Below are 16,034 nucleotides of genomic sequence, written 5' to 3' on the forward strand. Positions count from 1 at the left end.
GTGGGATGCTCCGGTTGAAATCGTGTTCGCCGATCAGCAGGAGAATCCCCGTTCACGTCCGAATTAGGGAGGGGGGGGCGCTTTCGCGATGCTCCGCTCCCTCCAAAGCGGCGTACTCAGAGAATCGGGAAACCATCCGTCGGGAACTCGACGTGGCGGCTGCGGACTCAGTCCAGCGCCGCCCCAGTCCGGGGAGGGCCAATCCGCGGGCAGGGGGGAGTTTGTCAGGGGCTGGGGACACTGTTTGGGGGGTGGTCAGGGACGCGGGAGCCTGCCAAAGAGGGGGCACTATTTCACAGGCCGGGTCCGCGAGCCTGTGAAACGGTGGCCGTTTTACGCCATTTTTTTCTGTTGTAAAATAGCACCGTTCTCACACCGGCTTGGGGACATAGCTTCAAATTCGGAGAATCCAGCCCGTTATCCTTGGTCAGAAGATTATGCAGAACGCTACAGTACCACTTCTGGCCACTGCAACGCTGTGCCTGGTCAGGTTAGAGATCTGTCAGCCAATCAGACTGTCTCATTAAGAGGTATTGCCTGCATCTATACATATTTTAATGTGTCCTGCCCTAGCGAAAGTCACCCAAATTGCAAAATGTGCCTGGAACTATTATCACCAATTTGAGGCATCTACCTCTCAGAATCAGTCAGTCGATGATCTTTGAAACAAATGTCGATTGGGTCACCCTGTTGTTCTTTGCTTTGGACACATTCAGGACCTTCCCCACAGGCCTCAGGTGAACTAAGGGAGACATTTGTCTAGAGATGATCAATTTCATCCCAATGGTTTGTGTGCATAAATAGCATGACAGCATGCATGTTAGCACTGTTGCTTCACAGCACCAGGGTCCCAGGTTCGATTCCCAGCTTGGGTCACTGTCTGTGTGGAATCTGCACGTTCTCCCTGAGTCTGCGTTTCCTCCGGGGGCTCCGGTTTCCTCCCACAAGTCCCGAAAGACGCGCTGTTAGGTGAATTGGACATTCTGAATTCTCCCTCTGTGTACCTGAACAGGTGTTGGAATGTGGCGACTAGGGGCTTTTCACAGTAACTTCATTGCAGTGTTGATGTGAGCCTACTTGTGACAATAAAGATTATTATTATTTGATTGAGGCATTTTAGTTCCTGGCAGACCTTATCCCAAGAAGCTGACAATGCCTTTGGGAGAAGAGGGGAGAGATTTGATATCAAAGAAAAACTAAATAAATGTCTGCTTAGGAATGGGACTGAGAATTTGGATAATAATTTAATATAGAGTTATAGAGCCATTATGACGCAGAAAGAAGCCATTCGACCCATCAAATCCATGCTGAAAACATTGAATGTGCATTGGATATCAGTATCTGTAATGCTGTTTAATACAACAATTGCTTAAAAGAGAACCATGCTGCTGAAGCTTTTTGAACTGAATCATCAGGACATATGCAAGAATGCCAAATTTCAAATGAACTCTACAAGTTCTACAACAGGAGGGAATGGCCATGAAGAAAGCATTGGGGAACCTTAAGTTTCCAGCTAATTCAAAAATATGCAAAGCCTGAAGGCATTCCTTTTGTTTGCAAAGAATGGGACCCTGGGTATGAATGAGTTTCCATCTGGCAAAGTATATAAATGAGCCCCATTGCCAGCTTGATTTTCTTAAATTGGTGTAGCCATTGCCCATTGCCCATTCAGGATTGTTCAGCAAGTGCTGCCCAATCTAACAGTAGAGGTTTCGATTTGCATTTTTGTGTGCGTGGGCCGGTTGAGTCAACTTGTCAACCAATCGCCACCTTTTTTCTCCTGCAGTATAAATTGTTGTCGTTGTTTGAAATTTGGTATTCCTGTTTGTCCTGATGAGTGCAAGATGAAAAACTTCAGCAACGTGCCTCTTTATTCAGCAATGTTCAAGCTGCCTAACATTTTTTTAAAAAAAATTTTTTTATTCTCCTCCTTTTTCACATTTTCTCCCGCATTTACACCCATCAATAATATCAATAATCAGCAAGATATGTCAATCCCCATAACAATAACACCGATCTCATCCGCCCACCAACCCCCAAACATCAGCCCACATGTTTACATAAACAAATGACAAAAAGGAATCAGGGATTACCCATAGTCACCCTTAATCTACACAGCCCCCCTCCCCCCCCAACCCTCCCACCCACCCCCCCCCAACTAATGTTCGATGTTATCCAGTTCTTGAAAGTGCATAATAAATAGTGCCCATGACTTGTAGAACCCCTCCGAGCTTCCCCTCAGTTCGAACTTAACCTTCTCAAGATTCAAGTATTCCAACAGGTCCCCCTGCCACACCTGGGCACAGGGTGGAGAGGCTGCTCTCCGTCCCAGCAGGTTCCGCCTTTGGACGATCAATGAGGCGAAGGCTATGACATCTGCCTCCGCACCCGTTTCCAACCCTGGCTGGTCCGACATCCCGAATATGGCCTCCGGGGACCCGGGTCCAGTTTCACACGCACCACCTTGGAAATTACCCTAAACACCTCCTTCCAGTACTCCCCGAGCTTTGGACAGGACCAAAACATATGAACGTGATTAGCACCCCCGCCCCCCCCTCCCCCCCCCCCCCCCCCCCGGCAACGCTCACACACATCCTCTACTCCTTAAAAAAATCGGCTCATCCTCGCCCTCGTGAGGTGCGCTCTATTTACCACCTTCAGCTGTATCAGCCCCAACCTTGCACATGAGGTAGAGGCATTCACTCTCCGGAGCTCCTCACACCAGACCCCCTCCTCTATAACATCTCCCAGCTCTTCCTCCCACTTTGCTTTGATCCCTTCCAGTGGTGCCTTATCCTCTTCCAAAATAGCTCTGTACACCGCTGACACTGCCCCCTTTCCCGTCCCCTCCTCCAGCAATGTGGAGGCCGGTTCCTCTGGGAAGCTCTGTATCTCCTTCCTGGCAAAATCCCGAACCTGCATGTACCTAAACATTTCTCCCTGCTCTAGCCCATACTTTGCTTCCAGCTCCCTCAATCCTGCAAACCGACCCCGAAGAAACAAATCTTTTAGCGTCTTAATCCCCTTCTCTTCCCATTTCCGAAAACTTCCATCCCACCTCCCTGGCTCAAATCTGTGGTTCCCCCGAATTGGCACTTCCCTTGACCCTACCCCCAACCCGAAGTGTTGGCGAAACTGCCTCCAGATTTTCAATGAAGCTATTATTACCGGACTCCCTGAGTATTTCCCTGGAGCTATCGGGAGCGGCGCTGTTGCTAGTACCTTCAGCCCCGACCACCTGCACAAACTCTCCTCCAAGCTGCCTAACATGTTTGTTTCCAAGGAAATGTCAGGAATTTAGAGATACTATACAGTTGAAATGGAATCAGGTGGTGGGTTCTGTGTTTATACACTGAGTTCCCAGCTTGAACCTCTGAGTATGATGTGTGCCCAGTGGAACCTGCAGCAAGATTAGACCGAGCAGGTTCAGTTCTGTGAGGGGAAAATCTAGGGCAGATGTCAGGTTATATACATGGAAGGTGATTAACAGCTGGAATGGGTAGGCAAAATAAATGACGGAGTTTGGATTCCATTGAGAATCTGCGAGCTACTATAATGGGAAAATTGCCATGCTGTTATTCCAAAAGAATGCGGAGCATAGGAACTGCATGGATCCTGCGCCCAGTCCCTAGCTTGTGAATTTGGGGTTGGCTGTCTGACACAGCCCGAACAACGGTGTCAGAAACTTGGAAACAGAGTCGTTCTGGGTGGCCTCTCACGTGTCTGAGAAAAGGACTGGCAGAGACGGACAAGAGAAAGCTTTGAATGCGGTGTGCCTGATGCACATGCCGGGGGCCTGGGAGCAGGTTTCCCCCTGGGGTCTGTGATCAGAGGGTGGGGTATCGCAAAAAGGCAGGTGAGGGGAAGAAGTGAAACCCAGGAGAAACGTCTTGATTTTGAAAAGGGCAGAAGAAGTGAAAATGGAGGTCATGGAGACTTCTCAAAAGGAATTGAAATAAATCAAGACGTCTCAAATAAGGAAAATTGGATGCAATGGGTGATGCAGTAAAAAACAGCCCATGTTGCAAAATTGTGATAGCTGGCAGTGTTAGCTGGGTCACAGCCTGACAATGTAGAAGAGAGACGGTCTCTTTTCCACAATGCTTGCTTTTTAATACAGCATAATATTGAAAGGCATTATATTTGAGCATTGATCCACACACGTGATGCAGGCGTTGCTGACCCATTTGCACCAGCAGAAGCCTTTAAGTGCCATGTCAGTGGGATGTCTCATAAACTGTGCCTCTCTTGAATGTGCTCTCTCTATAAATGCACGTTTTCTCTTTCTTCTCTCTCTCTCTCTGCATCGCATTTGAAAGCAACAGCTGCAAATGTCCTTCCTCTGGGAACTGTGTTGCCTTAATATAGAAAGAGAGGCAGATCGTTAATGCAGCGTGTCCGCACACTTGACTTCTGTCATAAATTTTCATGGAGTCTTTATTACCTGTGAAATTCCTCTTATGGAGAATAAATTAACATACAAAGGCAGAGTTGTCAATCTACCAAACATCATCTCCTAACTACTGTCAGTAAATTAAAAAGAATGTTTTCAAAAAGCCTAAACCTGGCTGGTTGTGCAATAGGGCACCAGCACAGCACTCCATTCATAAGTGGATAAACTTGCATCTGCACATTAACTGAAAACACATAAAGATGGCAACATTGTGCCAATTTCCAGTGGGTCAATGCCCGTCATGCTAAATGATGCCAACCCTGTCACAATCAATAAATACAGTACATTTCAGAATCAATGAATTGTTGTATGAAATATCATCTGTTTGCACCGTCACTACGAGGCCATTCAGCCCTACTGGTCCACGCTGGTATGTTCCACATGAACCTCTTCCAATCTCTTTTCACCTAACCTTATCAGCACGTCCTCCCAATTATTCCTCCCTCGTCTGTTTATCTAGGTTTTCCATTAAATGCAAGGATTGTTTTATTGTTTAACTGTTTGAAATTGTATCCATTCTGTGCAGTAACTCTTGGAAATAGAGCAAGACATTTCATAAATAGAAGGAAAATCATTAAATATCATTTACTTCCCACAACCTCCCCATCGAGGTTTTCTTTTTAGTTGCACAATTGGCTACATCTACCATTTTCACAGTTCTGGTGTGTCTGTCTTTAAAGCTTAAAGGGGGTATGTAATTTCATTCTTTTCCTAAATCTTTTATTGAATAAATTTAGAGTATCCAATTAATTTTTTCCAATTAAGGGGCAATTTAGCATGGCCAATCCACCTAACCTGCCCATCATAGATTATCATAGAATTTACAGTGCAGAAGGAGGCCATTCAGCCCATCGAGTCTGCACCGGCTCTTGGAAAGAGCACCCTACCCAAGGTCAACACCTCCACCCTGTCCCCATAACCCAGTAACCCCACGCACCACTAAGGGCAATTTTGGACACTAAGGGCAATTTATCATGGCCACTCCACCTAACCTTCACATCTTTGGACTGTGGGAGGAAACCGGAGCACCCGGAGGAAACCCACGCACACACGGGTAGGATGTGCAGACTCCGCGCAGACAGTGACCCAAGCCGGAATCGAACCTGGGACCCTGGAGCTGTGAAGCAATTGTGCTATCCACAACGCTACCATGCTGCTTGGGTTGTGAGGGTGAAACCCACACAAATATGGGGAGACTGTGCAAACTCCACACGGACCCAGAGCCGGGATCGAACCTGGGAACTCGGCGCCGTGAGGCAACCGTGCTAACCACTTGCGCCACCGTGCTGCCCTCTGTTAGAAAATTTAATTTCACCTTTGAAATTGAAGATTTCAAATCCGTGTTAGTGTTGTCATGGCTCAGTTGGTGAGCCTCTGCTGAATCAGAAGTCGAATCTCACTTCAGGACCTCAGCTCATAACCTGGATTGAGGCTTTCTTCATTCTTTCTGCCCATCCCAATTGTCCTTGAACTGAGTGGCTACACTTCAGAGGGCATTTGAGAGCCAACCACAGTTCTGTGGATCTGGAGTTGTATGCAGGCCAGACCTGGTAAGGATAACCTAAAAGGATATTAGTGAACCTGATGGGTTTATTACAGCAATCACTGTTAGTTTTGGGATCACGACTACTGAGACCAGCTTTATATTTCAGATTACTCAATTAATTAATTCACCAGCTGCTATGGTAAAATATGAACCATAGAAACTTAGAAAATAGGAGCAGGAGGAGGCCATTCGGCCCTTTGAGCCTACTACGCCATTTATTATCATCACAGCTGACCATCCAACTCAGTAACCTGTTCCTGCTTTCCTCCTATATCCTTTGATCCTTTTAGATATCTCACTCCTTCTTGAAAACATACTGTTTTGGCCTCAACTGCTTTCTGTGGTAGTGAATTCCACAGGCCGACCACTCTCTGGGTGAAGAAATTTCTCCTCATCTCAGTCCTAAATGGTCTATCCCGTATCCTCAGACTGTGACCCCTGATTCTGGTCTTGTTAGGTGAATTGGACATTCTGAATTCACCTTCTGTGTATCCGAACAGGCACCGGAGTGTGGCGACTAGGGTTTTTTTACAGTAACTTCATTGCAGTATTAATGTAAGTCTACTTGTGACAATAATAAAGATTATTGAGGTAACTGTCCATGTGGAGTTTGCACAGTCTCCCCGTGTCTGAGCGGGTCTCACCCCCACAGCCCCAAAACATGTGCAGGGTAGGTGACCCTTAATTGGAAAATAAAGAACTGTGGGCGGGATTCTCTGACCCCGGGCCGGAGAATCGGCAGGGTGGGGGAGCGTGATTCACGCGATGCTGGTCCACCGATTCTCCAGTCACCAGAGAATCGGTGCCATTAGCGACAGCGCAGTCGACGCAGCACGGGTCGGGGGCCGCTCTACGTGGTCCCCCTGGCGATTCTCCGCGCGGTTGGGCCGAGTGGCCGCCGAGATAGGTCGAGTCCCGCCGGTGGCGTTCACATGTGGTCCTAACTGGCAGGACCTCGGCGTCCATCCCGTGGGGGCGGCCTGGTGGTGGGGGGGGGGGGGCTCCGAGCCCGGGGGTGGCCTCCACTGTGGTCTGGCCCGCGATCGGGGCCTACCGATCGGCGGGCCGCCTTCTCCTGCTGGGGGCCTCTTTTACTCCGCGCCCGGTCCCTGTAGCTCTCCGTCATGTTGCGTCGGGGCCGGCACGAAGAAGGAAGCTAGCGCGCATGTGCTAGTTCGTGCCGGTCGCAGCGCACATGCGCGAGTTCGTGCCGGTCGCAGCGCGCATGCGCTAGTTTGTGCCGGTTGCAGCGCGCATGCGCGGGTTCGTGCCGGTCGCAGCGCGCATGCGCAGACCAGCGGCGCCCGTTTGATGCTGGTATCGGCAGCTGGAGCTGTGTGAGTCACTCCAGTGACGTGCTGGCCCCCTGTAGGGCACGGCGCATGATCGCTCCTCCTGGGGGCCTGTTGACGCCGTTGTCAAACGCGAAGGCGTTTACGACGGTGTCAACACTTAGCCTCAGGATCAGAGAATCCCGCCCTGGGTACTAAATTTAAAAAAAATCATGGGCCAAAAATCGTCAGTATTCTTGTGAGTGTTCAACCTCTCGCTGAGTTTCAGATTGCCCCGTGATTGCGCTTACTTTTTCTTTGTATCTGACAGCTCCACTATTTCTAGTACGTTGTGCGCAATGTCAACCAAACTGAAGATTGACTCATCAGATTTGGGATTGTGGTGCAGAAGGAGTTGTAAATTGTGGTCAGAGGGGCAGATGGTGTTTTTTGGGAGGCTCGGGGTCAGACTGTCAAGGGTAGGTGGGTGGGTGTGGGCACAAAAGGTTTACATGCTTGCTTATCGGTTCTGCTGGAAGCACTCCTGCTCCTCCTGGCCCACAAGCAGTGCTGGAAAGGCACTTACCTCATGTGTTCAGCCCCTTCTGCCTCAAAACCGCTGAGTTTCTGGAGGTTTGGGGAACTCAACCATCTGTGGTTGAAGATAACACGAAGGCTGGCAACTTCATTCCATGTTTAAAGGACCAGACCACATGCCATAAATATGGCTTCCTGCTCCTTGCCCCACCTTCATTAATACTAGAGGTGGGTGGGTTCAAGTCGGGGTGGGTTCATACTCTAGACCTTTTGCATTTGGACCTCTGGCACAGCCCCTCCCCATCAGTTTTTTGGGAGTTAATATTCAGACGAATTTAGAATTTAAAAAATGAGGCATTGGAGGGTTGGAAGACATTGCAGGACAGTGAAAGCAAGGGTGAGAGGTGAAGGGCATTTGGTGCAGGTTAGGATATTGCCACTCTCCCCGCCTGTCCTTCTTTCAAAGTATTTTTATATCTGAGGCGGGAACAAGGAGCAAAATAGAAAGTTCAATTAGCAATCTACCAGATTACTCAAAAGTACTATTTCTGGAGTTGTTCAGGGGCCTTAGCAGAGCATGAAAATTAGTTTAATTTCCCCCAGTGGAATAAGGCAAAAGAGGGCATTGATCTTAAAAAGAAATAAAATACATATATTCACTGGCCTGCAATGCTTGCAAGTGTTAATAATACAGGGTTACTTTGGCAAATCTCAAGTGAACTCAAGAGGAGGAATTAAATCACTAACATTGACAATTTCTGGGTTAAATAGTACACCAGCGAGTATCCCCTATTTCTGCATTAAATAAAACATAATACAAGAACCTTGTTTTTATTACTACATCAATAGTATTTTATTCCAGGCTATTAATACTTGTAGAAAGAATTCCAACAGATCCTGAATCTTTATACAGAAAGGTTTCTATTTCCCAACAGACAATTTGTTCCACTGTTTTGGAAAGAATCAGCGAAGGGGGATTAAATTTAGAAATTCTAAACAAGTGTAGCCCAGAAGCTCTGCAATGTAACAACTTTAATCTCCAGTGGGTTTAAAGATGAGCTTTCTGACTCAATGACTAAAAGTTCCAGCCTGGTGTGGTCTCTCCTTGTTTGTCCTTCAAGGCGAAGATGACCATGTACATTATCTGGGGTGGAGAGGAAGACTTTTGCATGAATTGGACCATAGTGAGGGAGAGTTTAGCATCGTCAGCCTCACTCGCTTGTTCCGATCTATCTTGATCTGGTGGCAAGAAGACTCGAGGCGGATGGAGATGGATTCAGATGCAGTGAGCGACCAGGATGTTTTCTGTGTCTTGTTGAGTTCTACGTGCTCCACAAGACGCGCTGACCCTCCTTCAAGGCCTTTGGATCTTAGATTGGTCTCATCTACTCATTCTGCCAGAATCCGTCTTCGCTTGCCAGGTTAGACAAATCATTACATTGCCGGGGGTAGGAGACCCGTTAGCTGCCCTCAACTGACCCGGCGTCACTTTGATGGCCACCTGTCAAAGTGGTTGACCGGGTCTGGCCGATGTTCCGTGATGCCAACTACCTGGGTCCACAGGCGAAAACTGGGCGAAGTTTGGATTTGGATTGGTTTATTGTCAAGTGTTCCGAGGTACAGTGAAAAGTATTGTTCGGCGTGCAGCTCAAACAGATCATTCCGTACATGATAAGAAAATACATAATTGTGCAAACATAAAATACACAATGTAAATATATAGACACAGGCATCGGGTGAAGCATTTGGGAGTGTAGTACTACACAGACGAGATCAGATCAGTCCATAAGTCCAACAATCTGTTATAATATACACCAGTATATCATTGTGCAGATACATACACACACTGATGGACACACAGCGGGACCAATCAACACACACAACACCGCAGCCAATCACCAGTTAGAGCACACTTACTATAAAGACAGGGGGCATCAGAGTTCCCGCTCATTCGGGATACAGCCTCCTACAAGGACAGAGCTTACAGCTTACAGCACAGATCCTCACCATGTGGTGAGTGCATAGACTGGTTCGGACAGGCATAGGTCTTTAGTTTAATCTAACATCGTGTTAACCCAGAGTGAAAGTATGTTCAACAGTTTCTAACTTAATAAAATAGTGTTGCACTATTTTAAGTGTTGGTGGCCTGTATGTGTTCCACGGATCCAGAGCACCCAACACATCATGATACCAGGAGTTGAGGGATATTAGAACTTCTTAGATCTACCTGCAAGTGATATGCCTTCCACCAGCATACAGTCATCCTGCAAAATGGACAGTGTCCGCCCGCCGCCGCCGCTCCGCATCACCGGTAACCTAGGGGCCAACTGGAAGATATTCAAACAACGCTTCCAGCTCTACCTTGAAGCCACAGACCGGGAAGATCGGACATTCTTGCGAAGCTGGCTGGAGTTGCCTCGGACACCAGGAAGATCGCTCTCTTCCTATCCACGGCCGGGGAACATGCTATCCACATTTTCAATTCTCTCACCTTTGCTGATGATGAAGATAAATCAAAATTCAAGACGGTCCTCCTCAAGTTTGACACTCACTACGACATCGAGGTGAATGAAAGTTTTGAGCGCTATGTATTCCAACAGCGTTTGCAGGGTAAGGATGAACCTTTCCAGTCCTTTCTCACCCACCTCCGCATCCTTGCGCAGTCCTGCAATTATGGGCCCACCTCCAACTCCATGATACGCGACCAGATCATTTTTGTTGTTCAGTCGGACCCCCTACGCCAGCAGCTCCTCAAGGTGAAGCAGCTCACCCTAGCGATTGCCATCGAGACCTGCGTGCTACACAAACACGCCACTAGTCGGTATTCCCACATCCAAGCAGCTGAAACGGCGCAGCAAGGTCCCCACGAGGCAGAGCGGGTCCAAGCAATCGAGCAACTCCAGGGCCTCAGCCTGGATGAGGGCGGCCATTTTGCACGCTTTTCGTGGACTCTTGCGCTCGTGCGCACCGAACGAGGGGACGGCGATGGCGACGAACATACTGCGCAGGTGCGCACCGAACGAGGGGATGACGACGTCGACGAACGTACTGCGCAGGTGCGCACCATGTATGGCTGCACCGCGCATGCGCGGTGGCGCAGAGAACGTACTGACGTTACAATGTGCGGCAACTGTGGCTCCACCCACTTAAAGCGGCAATGCCCTGCCAGATCCCGACAATGCCTGAGATGTGGCAAACGTGGCCACTATGCTGCTTTATGCAGATCAGCTCAGCCTGCCAATTCGTATCACTCCAGCCAGCTTCGCAGGAATGTCCGGGCCATTCAACCCACGGTCATCGAGTCCGATGTGGACCTACTACCCGATATTGACACCGAGGACCCGAAGGCACCTTTCCGAGTTGGTATCGTTACAAAAAACAGGGTGCCCCCGAAGCAAATAATCCAGCCTCTGTTGGTTTACAGCATCGATCCGGATGATGAGTGGTGTGGCACCTTTATGGTCAACCAGAATTTGTCGCCCACCTCAGAGACTTGATTTATGAACTTTGCAGACTTAGAGACTCTGAATTGTTTCGTTGCTTTGTTTGATCGTTTCCCTGGTTTGTATATAGTGTTCATCTCGTTATTCTTGTTGCATACTGCTTCTCTGCACCTGGCACCTCCCCATGTAAATAGCTTAGTACGTAGTCCTGTAAATATGTCTTCGCACCCCACACATAGTTGGGAACATTCTCACCATACATTATTTATTGCCACACACATACGTTCTTTTAAAAAGGGGGGATGTCATAATATACACCAGTATATCATGGTGCAGATACACACACACTGATGGACACACAGCAAGACCAATCAGCATACACAACACCGCAGCCAATCACCAGTTAGAGCACACTCACTATAAAGACAGGGGGCATCAGAGTTCCCGCTCATTCGGGATACAGCCTCCTACAAGGACAGAGCTTACAGCTTACAGCACAGATCCTCACCATGTGGTGAGTGCATAGACTGGTTCGGACAGGCATAGGTCTTTAGTTTAATCTAACATCGTGTTAACCCAGAGTGAAAGTATGTTCAACAGTTTCTAATTAATAAAATAGTGTTGCACTATTTTAAGTGTTGGTGGCCTGTATATGTTCCACGGATCCAGAGCACCCAACACATCACAATCCATAAGAGGGTTGTTAGCAGCCTGGTAACAGTGGGGAAGAAGCAGCTTTTGAACCTGTTAGTGAGAACCAACATGGGATGAATCACTTCAAAGAGTGCGGTGGTCTTGCATGGGAGAAGTGATGCCCCTCCCTTACTCCCCTGGTACGGTACTGCACCATCCTTACCATCGCCCAGTTAATCACTGGTCTCACCGGGGGAGAACTGCAGCTGGGCTCAGTGGGCTATTGAGGAGGAAAGCCCACCAGGGCTGCTGATCATTGTTGACCAGCGACAACTTGGGCGGTTCCAGAGTGGGTTCCGCTGCCATGCCTCTCAGTGACTTTCTGACTGTGTGGTTTGGTGTAATTCTCTGCAGAAATACCTACGGGGGGGGGGGGGGGGGAGGTTACAAAAGCCACCCAGCAACGGTGGACGTGGGAAAACTGTGGGCGGGAAATTTTTTTCCTGGTGGTTAGCCCCAATGCTAACCACCTACCGGAACACCCACCTCAATTTCCTAATCTTCCCAAGCTGACTCGATCAGAATTTGCGGTGTCAGTGATTCAAGGAAATAGCAATTTAGGATTCTCACCAATGCAAATTTATTAAAATATATACCGTTTTCCAAGCATTAGCTGAGCACTTCTGCAAGTAGGAAATTAGTCGCAGCTCCTGCAGCTGAATAAATTATGCAAATATGGGATTGTTGAGTAACATAAAATGTACTCGGCTATCTGTGGTGCCCAGGTGAGAGGCGTAAATTTGAGCTTGCCATAAGCAGATTCTGTTGTATAGTCATTATAAATCATTTTAAATGCCTCCAGAACTGGCAGGTGCTATTACTGCGTGGTGCACACATTTCAGTAACATTTACCAGTTAAGATTTGTGCTTCTCACCAAGTGACCGTTAAAATAACAAATTGCGTTTATATAGCCCTTTTACCACTGCAGAATGTTCCCAAGGCACTTCGCAGCAGCCTTATCAAACAAGGTTTGACACAGAGACATAAAGCAGATATCAGGACAGATGAGTGAAAGCTTGGTCAAAGAGGTAGGTTTTTAAAAAAAAAGATATATCCGAAAAGGATATTTTGAGGGAGGGAATTCCAAAGCCGTTAAAGACTGCAATGTGCCTCGACGACTACCGTCCAGTGGCCTTGACATCGATCATTCTGAAATGCTTTGAGAGGTTGGTCATGGGACACATCAACTCCATACTCCCAAAATGCCTTGATCCACTGCAATTCGCATACCGCCACAACTGGTCCACAGCAGGCGCCATTTCCCTGGCCCTACCCTCATCCCTGGAGCATCTCGACAACAAAGACTCCTACATCAGACTCCTACTCAGTGACTACAGCTCCGCCTTCATAATCATTATCAAAACTCCAAAACTTAGGACTTGGCTTCTCCCTCTGCAATTGGATCCTCGACTTCCTAACCCATAGACCACAATCAGTAAGGATAAGCAACAACACCTCCTCCACGATAGTCCTCAATACCGGGCCCCACAAGGCTGCATACTTATCCCCCTACTATACTCCTATACACATAAAATTTGACTCCAACTTCATCTACAGGTTTTCTGATGACACAACCGTAGTGAGTCGGATCACGAACAATGATGAGTCAGAGTACAGGAGGGAGATAGAGAACTTGTGGCATGGTGTAACAACAACAATCTCTCCCTCAATGTCAGCAAAACTAAGGAGATGGCTATTGACTTCTGGAAGCAAAATATTGTACACACCCCTATCTGCATCAATGGTGCTGAGGTGGAGATGTTCCTAGTTGTGCAACAATCTGTCCTGGTCCACCCACATTGACCCTACGACCAAGAAAGCACAACAGCAGCTATACTGCCTCAGGAAACTAAGGAAATTTGGCATGTCCACATTGACTCGTACCAATTTTTACAGATGCATTATAGAAAGCATCCTACCTGGCTGCATCACAGCCTGGTATGGCAACACCTCAGCCCAAGACCGGAAGAAACTACAGAGAGTCGTGAACACAGCCCAGCCCATCACGCAAACCCATCTTTCATCCACTGACTCTGCTACAACTCCCGCTGCCTTGGGAAAGCAGGCAGCATTATTAAAGACTCCTCCCACCCGGATTATTTTCTCTTCCAACCTCTTCCATCGGGCAGGAGATACAAAAGTCTGAGAACATGCACGAACAGATTCAAAAACGGCTTCTTCCCCGCTGTGACCAGACTCTTGAATGGCCCTCTTATGGACTGAACTGAACTCTCTGCGCATCTTCTCTATTGAATAGTACTACACTCCGTATGCTTTACCCGATGCCAATGCCTATGTATTTACATTGTGTATTTATCATATGTCCTATGTTTTTCATGTATGGAACGATCGGCCTGGACTGTAAGCAGAACAATAACTTTCACTGTACCTCGATACACGTGACAATAAAATTCAAATTCAAATCCAGAAATCGCTTCCAATGCGCAAGAGGCCAATATTGGAGCTCTGTTTTTAGTCTTCTTTTCACCCATCCTCCTGCTTGTTTCATAGTTTCATAGAATTTACAGTGCAGAAGGAGGCCGATTCGGCTCTTGGAAAGAGCACCCTACCCAACCACACACCTCCACCCTATCCCCATAACCCAGTAACCCCACCCAACTCTAAGGGCAATTTTGGACACTAACGGCAATTCAGCATGGCCAATCCACCTAACCTGCACATCTTTGGACTGTGGGAGGAAACCGGAGCACCCGGAGGAAACCCACGCACACACGGGGAGAGCGTGCAGACTCCGCACAGACAGTGACCCAAGCCGGGAATCGAACCTGGGACCCTGGAGCGGTGAAGGAATTGTGCTAACCACTATGCTACCGTGCTGCTTCAATCCACAATTATCTATCGTTAATTATGGCCGAGCCTTGATTAACTCCACAACTATCAGAATGTGAGAGACTGCAAGAATCCAAACTTTGCTTTGTAAATCCTTTTGAGTGTTCAAAATTAATTTTCATGGTGTTCAGACTCTGGATCCAGTGGGATAAACATTTGTTTGTAACTGGTGGAACATTCTCACCACCCATGCAACTCCTACGGAATCTAGCTTTGGATTTAGGAGTTGAACTTTCCGAATGTGTTCATGTGTATCTATCTTTTAAAACAGGAGTGAGATCTCTGGGAAGCAAATTTGCAGGTTGATAGATTTAGATCAATAGAAGTGGATGCGGAGCATAAATACCAGCAAGACCCTGTTGGGTCAAATGGCCTCTGTCTGTTGTGTAAATACTGTGCCCACACAGTAATATTTGAACATTATTTGAAAGTATTCCAATTCTCTTCCCACACTTAGTGGTGTACTGAGGCATACTTTAGTCTGTTTCCATAGCTAGTAATTCCCAGAACATGTTGTTGCCCTGTCACCAGAGGTTGATAGCTTGAGGGGTGCCATTTAACATCAAGTGTGACTGACCAGGGGGCGGGATTCTCCGTCCTGCTGCACCTGTGCTCTGGTGCGGCACGTCCCCGCCGGCAGCGGGATTCTTCGTCCTGGCAGCCGGCCAATGGTGTTTCCCATTGCGGGCACCCCCCATGCCGTCAGGAAATCTGCTGGCGTGAGTGTACAGAGAAGCATCAGGGCGCCCAGGAAGCATCCCGCCCAGAGTCCTATTCTGGGCTCGTATAGCGGAGTGTTTGCAGCACAGAGAACGACCCTGTTATCAAACGGGAATCGGGGTTTTTTTTGTGGCCTCAACGAGGAACGGCCAACGAGGCCGTAGCTTGTCAGTGCAGGATGAGATGGGGCACCATTGATCTCCCGACCCCCCTCGGAGTCCCCACCGTGGACTCCGGACCCCCCCCCCCCCCCCACCAATGCATCAACTTACCTCTTAGGGGTCCTTCAGCCACCCCCCCGTTCACCCCACCATTTACGGGTATGGCATCCCTGGGTCTAATCGCTGGCACAGGCAACTGTTGCACCTGGGCACCTTGGCACTGCCATCTGAGAACCCTGGCAGTGCCTGTGTTGCAGTGTCAAGGTGCCAGATTGGCAATGCAAGGTGCCAAATTGGCAATGGAAGGTGCCTGGGTAGCAACGGGAGTGCCAGGATGCCATCCTGCCTAGAGCCAGACC

This window comes from Scyliorhinus torazame, chromosome 21 (assembly GCF_047496885.1).
Source record: "Scyliorhinus torazame isolate Kashiwa2021f chromosome 21, sScyTor2.1, whole genome shotgun sequence".
NCBI classification, from domain to species: Eukaryota; Metazoa; Chordata; class Chondrichthyes; order Carcharhiniformes; family Scyliorhinidae; genus Scyliorhinus; species Scyliorhinus torazame.